This window comes from Archocentrus centrarchus, chromosome 10 (genome assembly GCF_007364275.1).
Source record: "Archocentrus centrarchus isolate MPI-CPG fArcCen1 chromosome 10, fArcCen1, whole genome shotgun sequence".
NCBI classification, from domain to species: Eukaryota; Metazoa; Chordata; class Actinopteri; order Cichliformes; family Cichlidae; genus Archocentrus; species Archocentrus centrarchus.
The window spans coordinates 11,179,928-11,190,564 of NC_044355.1; the positions used below are offsets into that span (position 1 = coordinate 11,179,928).

At 39.6% G+C, this 10,637-nt stretch overlaps 1 long non-coding RNA gene across 1 annotated transcript; it reads left to right on the top strand.

Annotated features, from left to right (window-relative positions):
• The first annotated feature begins 6,961 nt into the window (after nucleotides 1-6,961).
• On the top strand, nucleotides 6,962-9,533 carry LOC115786488 (uncharacterized). The gene is made up of 3 exons (XR_004020433.1): nucleotides 6,962-7,059; nucleotides 7,481-7,521; nucleotides 9,418-9,533. It is a non-coding gene; the product is annotated as an uncharacterized LOC115786488 (long non-coding RNA).
• Nucleotides 9,534-10,637: the final 1,104 nt, after the last annotated feature.

Below are 10,637 nucleotides of genomic sequence, written 5' to 3' on the forward strand. Positions count from 1 at the left end.
TGTTTGTCTGACTTTTGCATACTCACATATAGCTCCTCCGATCAATGCTTAGATAAGTTCTAGGCTATGATCCATGTGTGAAAATGGCTCAGTGGGCTCTGTGACCCATCTGCTCTCTATACAGGCAAGGATAGTTTTTAATCTAAGTTCTGACTGCAGGGACCTGCTATGGGAATGCTGACATACTTGTAAATGAGTGCAAATGACAGTCAGTCCTCCTGGCTTTTCACTTCTCATTCCGCCCACCCTGGCTTAATGGGAAGTGTTGGACTAAGACTGCTGCTGTGTTCTTGGGATCTCTTGTTGGATATTTTCAGTGTTTATCTGTCTTAGTGTCTGTCTCAGAATAAAGGAGGTGGAGGAGCTTATCTGTCATTCTCTTTTTCTCTGATTCTTCATTCTGTAGTTCCAATTCCTCATATTTCCTTCCACCAGCCCAATCCTTCAAAAAAGAAAGGCTTTGTCTTTTTTCTTGCTTGCTTTTCACTCTGTTTGTTGATCTGCTTTTATCCCCTGTATGAGGCTATACCATGTATATGTGTATAAATACCCCATTCTCTTTGTGAAAGGCACCTCTAGTGACCAAAAACCAGATTTTAATTAAGTTTAATATGATTAAGTCCATCCATGTACATATCTCATTATTCCCATTCATGCCTCTGAAATATTAATAAGTTGTTTGAAGGATGCACAATTATTTCTAATAACAAAATCCTTTATCATTATCCAGAGAGAAAGAAGGTGACATGGTTGATTAAAATTGCAGATGGTAAATGTGTTGTGAGGTTGAATTGCACTACGTATTGACAAGCATCCGCTGAAGCTACATGACTAAACACTCATGCCCCTATATTGGTAAGGGCAAGCTGGCTGGAGTATGTGTGAAAATGGCCCAAGGCAGTGAGTGCCCCTTACCCACCTTGAAGAGTGAGATGCTTTGACAACTTGAAGGCCTAGAAGCACTGAATCCCCGTTGGAATGTTGCTGTTTGAGGTGGCTAAATGCTCAGGGTCAATGGGTGGCCACAGGGGAAGTGAAGAAGAAACAGAAAGGGAATGTTAGTATTCAGTAACACATCGTGTTAGTGTCAGTGCTGTACTTCTGTGAAAGAGTGACAGAGCTGCACTTAAGGTCTAACCATCAATCTGACTGGCTGTTTATCGAGCTGTCTGTCAGTATGTATCCGTCATTGATGTGATATTCGGCCTGACCACTTTAATGAAGCAAAAAGTATTTTGAGTGCAGAAAACATACACTTACCGGCCACTTTGTTTGATATATCCATTTAACTGCTCATCCATCCATCCATCTATCCATCCATCCATCCATCCATCCATCCATCCATCCATCCATCCATCCATCCATCCATCTATTTTCTTCCACTTATCCAGGTCGCAGGGGGCAGCAGCCTGAGCACAAAAATCCAGACCTCCCTCACCCCAACCACCTCCTCCAGCTTATCTGGGGAAACACTGAGGCGTTCCCAGGCCAGGAGATATAATCTCTCCAGCGTGTCCTGGGTCTGCCCTGAGGCCTCTTCCTGGTAGGACATGCACGGAAACCTCACTCAAAAGGTGCCCAAGAGGCACCTCAACTGGGGCTCCTTTCAATGTGGAGGAGTAGCAGCTCTATTCCGAACCCCTCTTGAGTGCACTTTTCACCCTATCTCTAAGTGAGTGGCCAGCCAGCCTTGGGAGGAAGCTCATTTCCGCTGCTTGCATCCACAATCTTGTTCTTTCTGTCACATTTGCATTAATGAGGTTAACTGCTCAGTAATGCAAATATCTAATTAGCTAATCACATGGCAGCAAGTAGACATGATCAAGACGACCTGGTGAAGTTCAAACTGAGCATCAGAATGGGGAAGAAAGGTGATTTTAAGTGACTTTGAATGTGGCTTGGTTGTTGGTGCCAGACAGGCTGATCTGAGCAAACAAACACAATAAAAATGATGACTTGCACATTATTATAAAGGTTAACAGTGTACTCAACCTTTAAGTCCCACTTGTACCATAAAGGAAACAAGTGTCCTACCTACTAAAGACAGTACTGTGTTAACTGATTGCAGAGATGTTGTGGAATTATAAGATAGAACAGGGCTGCTATTTCTCAAAGAACCTCTCCACGCACCCTCTAACCGTATGTGTAATATTTTTTCAATTTTTAAAAAAAGACAACATCAGTGAGCTCCATCAAGGCTCCTGGATTTGCAGTAGCAGAATAAGTCTTGCCAACAATTAAGTAATCAATAAAGTAAATCAATGTTTATTTGTGAACTGGGAGCCCAAATATTGCAATCTGAGGAGAGATTGGGAAAGTAGTTGCAAATCTTCTGGTCATTTTTGTAAAATAGCACTCCCAAGTGAGTTAAGTTACATGAAGGAGCACATTTGTCACATTACATTTGTCACATACCTGAGTATTGTTGCTGACCATGTCTTCATTTTATGACCATAGTGTAATCTGCATCAACTGTGTGATGTCAGTATGGACCAAAATCTCTGAGGAATGTGTGTAACCCAGCAAGGTGGCTCCTGAGTCTATGAAGGCAAGAAGTCTTAGTTTGAGGAGGTCCACAGTTTTCTCAGTACTGTGCACAGATCTGATGTTTTTGTCTGCCAGTGTTTCTCCAGTTGAGTGGGAGTTTGAGTGACAGATAAATCATATGCTTCATGTATGTCCAGATTTATTTGCAAAGTCTGTTTCCATTGCACTTTGTCACATTTTGTTTTTATTGATACACCAACTTACCCACCTCTGCCAAGTGTAAAAGCTATTTCCATGATTAGATATTGGACTTTGCTGTGGGCTTAAAGAGCTGTGTGCAGGCTTTCTGCCCCAAGCCAAGCATTTGCTCTCATCATCTCAGAAATAGTCATAATGGCTCTACACTGAAACTGATAAGTGCTTAAGGACTTTTTGAGTTCACTTCAGACAATTTTTTCAGTTGTGCTGTGCATTTAAAAAAGGTGCAGAAGCGTCTTTTTAAAAAATAAATAAATAAACTTATTTTTCTTTATATTAAAACCTGCCCAAAAGATTCACAGACTTACAGTTGCATGCATGCTTTACAGCCAGACACTTACATACAGTAAGATGTTCTTAGGTTTGTTTAGAAAATTGTTCCTGGCACTAAAGTGCTATTGAGAGAAAAACATACAGGTCACGGTGATAAAGTCTAACCACAAATAAAAGAAAAAATAAACACATACTGTAAATATCTCTGCTCTGTCTAAACTGGTCCATAATATCTTTCCAGCAGTCTCCTTATTGGGTTTGTAGGGCATAGATTTTATGAATGGAAGGGTTAGTCAGCCACATGGGGTCATTATCCACGACCATTAATAGCTGTCTAATACAGCAACCAAAAAAAAAACCTCTAAAGGCTGAGATCTGGGTTATGATCTGCTGCCTCAGTTCTTGCCCCAGTCCTATTCAGTTTAAAAAAAAAGAAAAGTATATATATATATATATATATATATATATATATATATATATATATATATATATATATATATATATATATATATATTATTAGAGTTGATGGTGTTTCCCTTCCAAGCTCTCAGATAATTACTCCTGTGTTATTTGCTGTGAATCCTCATTAGTCATTTGCAGTGTGAAATGAAATGGCTGGTTGTAAGATCCCTTGATACTGAAAAGTAATGTGGATAAACAAGAAATGCATTATTGGTGTGCCTCACTTGAGGCACACCTGTGTTTGGACATGAGTCAAACATAGTGACCTCGTTTGGAAAAAATAATACAAACACAACTTAATTGTGCAAATCTGGATGTTTAAACAGACAAAATTGCAATGACAATATATTTTTTTTTAGCTCATTTTCAAACAACGCTCAAGGGCAGCTGTTAGCATCTATCTTTCAGAGTCAGTGTTTTTGCAACAACATGGTGCCTCATTTGCTTGGTAACAAACGATAATGCAGCTCAGTCAGAGTCAAACAAATGTGAACATTTATTATTAGTTCTGTTCTTTTACACTGGGTTATTGTGACACTTTCTGTCCACCATAATGCCTATTATGGTTACTCTTTCGCTGTGAGAGGAGAGAATGACATCAGGGAGTTTATTTTCCAAGTCCAGCATGAAGAGAAAGTACTATAGGCCATACCAACATTAAAGCACAGAACCATAGTAAATTTTGTTGAGATACAGTGGTAAATGATCAGGCTTAGCATAAAAGCTATCAGCTGAAGAGGTAAAGTGATTCTAACTCATAACATTTGCCTTTTGTTTTTAGTTTAACTTTTAAAGTTTTTGAGCTTATAAGTCTACCAATAGGAACTATAAGGTAGCTAATAAGATAAGGATGTCTATTACAGGGCCTGAACAGAAAAACAGACAACCATTCAAACTCACACCTATGAATAATTTTGAATCACCAGTTAACCTAACAAGCATAGTGGCTTCATCATGTAGTGCCTAACCAGCAAAGGATCCCTGGAAGGCCGTCCAGTGCCAAATCAAATATGCAGCACCACCTCCTATGATGACCCTTTGTGAAAAAGAGAGCAGCAAAAAAGTAACTTTCTAGTTAACCTAACATGTGTGTCTTTGCACTGTAGGGAGGGAAGCTGGAGTACCTGGAGAAAACAAGCAAACTCCACACAGAAGGACCCCAGCTGACTGATGGATCTGATCTTGCTGTGAGGTGCCAGTGCTAACCATTCAGTTGTTAAAAAACTAAACAAAAAACAAAAACAAAACAAAGCATAAAACAAAGAGGAAGAAGAAAGAAAAAAAAACACCATCATACACTAAAAACATGTGAAAATTACCCTATTACTTTGGCCTGGCAGAGGGTCAACTTAGCTCAGCCACCTAAGCTTGGAGTCCTGCGTGTCATTATATGTCATTTCTCTGTTTTAATTGTTTGCTTGTCTTTATGTATTTTTGTTTTTATAGAGAAAGTACAAAGCAAAATGAAAACTTGCCTGCTGTTACTTACAGTATCTATCGTGTAGCATTAGCATTGTTTTCTCTCAGCGATTTGTTAATTCAGTGAAGTGGTTATTTGTCGTGTGGGGTCTGTTTTTGCCATCACTGTGGCTGTGGCTTGTGTAAAAGTGGCTTGTGTAAAAGTGACACAGGTGTTGTTATCCAGGCTTCTTCTCAGCACAGTGGCAGATGTCCTTGTAGATTTTTGTTGCATAACATGTAGGCGTCTGTGTGTATCTTGTATGGTCCCTGCATTTCAAGCTATTTGACATTTTCAGATCTGATTAACCTTTCTCTCTTTACTGTTGTCTTTCATTAACATTTAACAGTTTCACCGTTGAGCTGAATGCTGCTGTAACAGCTCAGTTTAGTTTTCTGTCGTCTTGTCAGGATTTATTTGGGCGCACGTGGATCCATGTATTGAACATTTTATTTATTCCACACTGCGTCGTCTTTTCTTGCCCGCTTTGTTCCCTGCTGTTTACTCTGTCTTTGTGGTCCTGCTGAAACTAAATGATTTTCTGTGACACCATTTAATCCTATTATCCCCACAATATTACATTTCATTATTAGCAAACCAAAATATTTAATTTGTTGAGATTCAGAGTCTGAGCTAGCTGTTGTACTGGATTCTGGCTGTCTAATTCGAAAATGAAAACTGTCTCTCACTTTGTCTCTAGCACTTGCTGGTGCAGTTATTTCATGTAGCTTTCATTTTGACACCCTCTAGGATGTTCCACAGGAATTTAGCATATTGAGTCTATTAAACCAATGAAATATTCTGTCACTCACGTGAATATAAACAAACACGCCTTCCTACACAAACGCATAGTGGCTGCAGTGCCGTTATCAATGCTGTAGATGTGTTACAGGCACAGAAACAGGAAAACACTGACTATAAAGGAATATTCTGCTTCTTCATATAATACTATAATGTGAATTATAAATGCCACTTGCTTCCTTGAAAATAGTTCACCTCATTCCCTTTCTGCCTGCTGCTTGCTTCCAGCTTGGAATTAAACTTTCATATCTGTTTTGAACTGTTAGGGGGTGCGCTCTTTCTTCTGCCAACCTCTGCGCTGCACCCTCCCAAGATTTATTGGAAATGTGACACACCTCTAAGGCAACCTGTTTGCTGACAAAATTTCTCCAAATGTCTTCCTGTTATTTATTAATTTTTTTTAGTTTTATTTTTTGCAGCCGTTGTTTCTAAGTCTGTCTGTGCTCAGTGTCAAAGCAGATTAATGTGGTATTTATTGCTAGTTAATGGTCAGGATTTGAGGCTTGGAATCGGAGAAAAGACTAGAGTTAATGTTAACACTGCTATCAAACCTGAGGCCAGGATAGAGTTCCTTTGCAGGGCACTTTTGTGCCATAGTTGAAAATAAAATCTGATGGAAGAGAAGGGATACTCATTGGCATTCTTTCTGCAATGCCTTACTCCCTGTTTCTTGCCAGTGGCCAGCACCCAGTGTCTCAGCAGTCCTATATTCCAGACCTGAGTGTGCTCTCTGCCGATAATAAACAACTGAACAACTAGGCTGGAGTCATAGAGGTTTACTGACTTATGGTACAATCCCACCACACTGCTCTGTCTATCTTGCTTAACAGTTGGGCACAACCTTTGCTTTATGTTCACTGTTGACACGTTTTAAAACCCCTGCTGCTTCTGCTTTGCTCCCAGGTCTGAATGTCATTGGGCTTGTTTAAAAAAAAAAAAAAAATGAAAAGAAAAAAGACGGGGGTGGAGGGTGGTCAGACTGAGGTAGAGACTGGATCTTTGGCATTTAGCCCAACATCAATAAAGGATTAAACTCCAAAAGACATCTGTTAAATTATGTGCCTTTTCCAGCTTCTTATCAAATATCCTCCTGTCCACCGGGGAGGAGTTTCTGACCCTGTTTCATGTATTGTAGGTTATCCCCGTGTGAGGAAATTGCTGCTGCTGTTGCTTCTGCTGCCGCTGCTGTCCTTACTCCACAGCCAGGCCTCCCCCACCCCTCCTCCCCCTTCACCAGAGCAGGGCAGCCACGGAAGGCTTGGCTCGATTTCAGGGAGGCTCAGATCCTACAGCCACGTCAATCACGTCTTCACCGCTGGGTAACTATCAAGCATGCTCTAAGACTACTGCTGCCTTTGAATTTTTCTGGCATGAGAGGCAGAGACATTTGAGATTATGTAGTCTTGTTTTTGGAATTGTTTTTTATGCTTGTTTGTTACTTCTGGAGTCACCCATGTGTGCATTTCTCATGTAAAGAGGCATTTTCTCCAGCCAAGCGTGCAGTAAACACACGCTCACTCTCAACTGCACAAACAGAGATGCCAGAGGGTACAGGAGAAATCTTTAGGGGTTTGATTGTTTTATTTTATTTTTTTTAATTTAAGCCTATTGACTAATTTGATGGGGTGTCATGGTGGTACACTGTTGCCTTACAGCAAGGAGGTCCTGGATTTAAGCCTTTTGGTTAACTGGGGCTTTCTGTCTGGACTTTGCATGTTCTCCCTGTGTATGTTTCTTCAGGGTGTTCTGGCTCCCTTCTTCAGTGAAAAGATGTATAGTAGGTAGGTTAATTGGTGATTTTATATTGGGCATATATGTGAGTGTAAGCCTATAGGTTTGGCTGTGTCTTTGTGTTAGCTCTGACTTGCAGTTTGTCTAGGTGTTACCCTCCCTCTTGCCCACTGTCAGCTGGCACAGGCCTTAGACCTTTGCAACCCTCTACAGCATTGGTGTTAAACATGCAGCCCACTGAATGGCTTTGCAAAGTGTGAAAATCGTAGAAACAGAGGGAAAACTGTAATTTGTAACAGATAGCTCTGTCTTAGAACTTGTTAATGAGTAGTTGTTTGAATTGTTAATTTCATCCAGGCCGGAGGTCTGAATCATTGTTAGTTTAATGCTTCTAATGCTGCAGTCACACTAGGAGAAAACAGTGGTTGGAGACCAGGGTTATAATAGTTTTGGATTTTACATTATCGTTTAGTTTCAGTTAGTTTTTACTTTTGTTTCTCAAATTCAGTTAGTTTTAATTAGTTTTCAGAGTGGTTTTGCTCGTTTTTATTTTAGGTTTAATGCTTAGTTTTAGTTTAGTTTCGTTAGTTTCAGTATTAGTTTTAGTATTTTCATACTTTGTCAGGTGCAAGATTCAATGCGCAAAAGTGACTATTGTGTAATAAAAACTCAAGATACCATAAAGAAATATATTCAACAACCAACAGTTCACAAGACAGAAGCACTACATGCTAAATGTGTAATAATTAGGACACACATGAACATCAACAGGGAGAAACAAAGAAAAATATGAACTCCCAAACTCAATAAATTCTACAATAAACTCCCAATAAACTCCAGTGTCAGTGCAGTAGATTAACAACACCTACATGTGGTGTTTGACAAAAACAAACTCTTTGAAGGAGTCAAAGGTCAAATCCAGCTGCATCCTGATGTTCTCCAACACCCGAAGCTGCTTCTGTTAGCTTGGTTAGATGCTCGCTGATTAGACTTGCAGGGTCTTTGCAACCTCTGCACACAACCTACGGAAGTGTCCGACCTCATGTCTGCATTTATGCTTGTGTAGCTGTGTGTGTTGTGTGTGTTAATTACCTTGTGGTCGTGTGCCAGCTGGGACTTTTTTTGGTCCTCGCTCTTTGTGCTCAGTTTTTTGGCTGGAAACATATTTGTCCCTGTTTTTCCACTTCCTTCATTTCCTCACGTCCATTCCGTCAGTTTTAGCAGTCTCCCTCCAGGAATTTGCTGACATTTGTGAGTCCTTATACTGATGCTTTGATTATTATTCCTGATTGTTATTCTCTCACTGATAAAGTAGACGGAAACGCACAAGAACTGAACAGGTTAATCACAGCGTTGCGGCAGCGTGGACCCGCTCTGAACCCGATCGGGTTCAGAGTGGGTCCACTGCCGCTTTCTCGCCCGACGGCGCTCCCAGCTTAAACTCGGAGAGCGGAAAAATGATCAATCCACAATAATTTCAGTTATTTTTAGTTAGTTTTTTAAACTCACAATACAGTTTTAGTTAGTTATCATTTTTTCCTTTTAATTGTAGTTTTTATTTATTTCAGTTAACGACAATGTTTTTTCAATTTCAGTTTTCGTAATTTCGTTCGTTTTCGTTAACTATAATAACCCTGTTGAAGACCACAGCATGACTGGAATTATTACAACAATATGCAGTGAACTTGCAGTGTTGTTGCCTTTGAAATGGTTTCCATCTACATGCAAAGAAATTCACATTCACTACTGAGAGTCCAGCCAGAACTTCATAGGTTTAAAACATAAATTCAGAAGTTCCTCCACAGGTAGTAATATAGTTGCTGCATGATGGTGATTTAACTTCAAAATGGCACTCGACAACCTTGCTTTTCTATAGAAATATATACAGAATGCAAATAACTGGCAGCCCTATTGAGTCCCCTATTCCCATCCTATTTTTGCTCTAGTGTGACTCAACTGTTACTAACAAAGACATTACCCATGGCCTACCATATCACACCAAAATTAAATGACTAAATCAAGAACCGTGCTGAACCATTTATTTGAGATATGACTGTTGTGTTTGTCTGTGATGATCAAAGACTGAAAGTTGACTAAAATGAGTTTGACAGCCCTGCTCTATGGGAGAAAGTGAGCAGACTAGATTTACTCCAGCTCCAACCGTCATCTTTTGAACTGTATCCAACTCAATTCAAACAATTCATTATGAATAAAAAGGATTTTAAAAGCTGCAGTGGTCACTCTGTGCTATGGATTTCTTCCATTGTGCGTGTTTTTTATTTTATTTTTTGTGGGCTTGTGTCCTTTCCTTTTCATTTTTTATAATTGACGCCACCTGTGGCTTGTTCCCACCTGTGTCTCGGTGACGATCACACCTTTTGGTTTTTCAGCCTGGAATCATGGCATTTACTCTCATCACTGTCCACAACTATGTTTCCAGCTGCAGCAGCAGCTAACTATTTTCAACCAGAAACCTGTAATAAACTCACTGGAAACTACCTGCTAAAATTTTTTAGCAGCCTGCAGTGAAACAGACAGAGACCAGAAACCACAGAAGACTGGTTTACTTGATGTGTTACAGAAAGTTTCCTGCTATAGTTGCCACAGTACCTACCTAAGTATTTGTGTCAATTATACTTCTGTACTTTTAGACTGGTCTCCACTGGGTTCTGAGCTGTGCTAGTGACCCCTGTGTCCTGTCTCACTTGACACATTGGACTAATTTTGAAAAATAAGACACTAAATTTCATTTTCCACCCAATATTTTAACCTTCAGAATTAAGATTTGTACAAACTCAACTGAGTTTTCAGGTAAGCAGCGAAAAGATTTGACAAATGAATGCACATTTCCAACAACTGGTGTTATGCCAACTTTGGAAGTCTGGTGTATCAAGATAAACAGCTGGCTGAGCTCATTCTCCAGGTGGGTACCATTAAACCGTTATACACAAATTAAATGGAGTTAAAAAAAGATGAATTGAAATGGAGTTTGTTATTAATTTAATGCTTCTGTTCTCATTGCCTTTTTGTTTCTGATTTTTCTCCCTTTCCATCAGTTTTTAAAAAAATTTTGTTACCTTGTCCCCCATTTCCAGAAAACCTTTAAATGACCTGACTAAAATTATGTCCCTGTAGGCATATTTAGTCTCCTTCCTACACATAAACT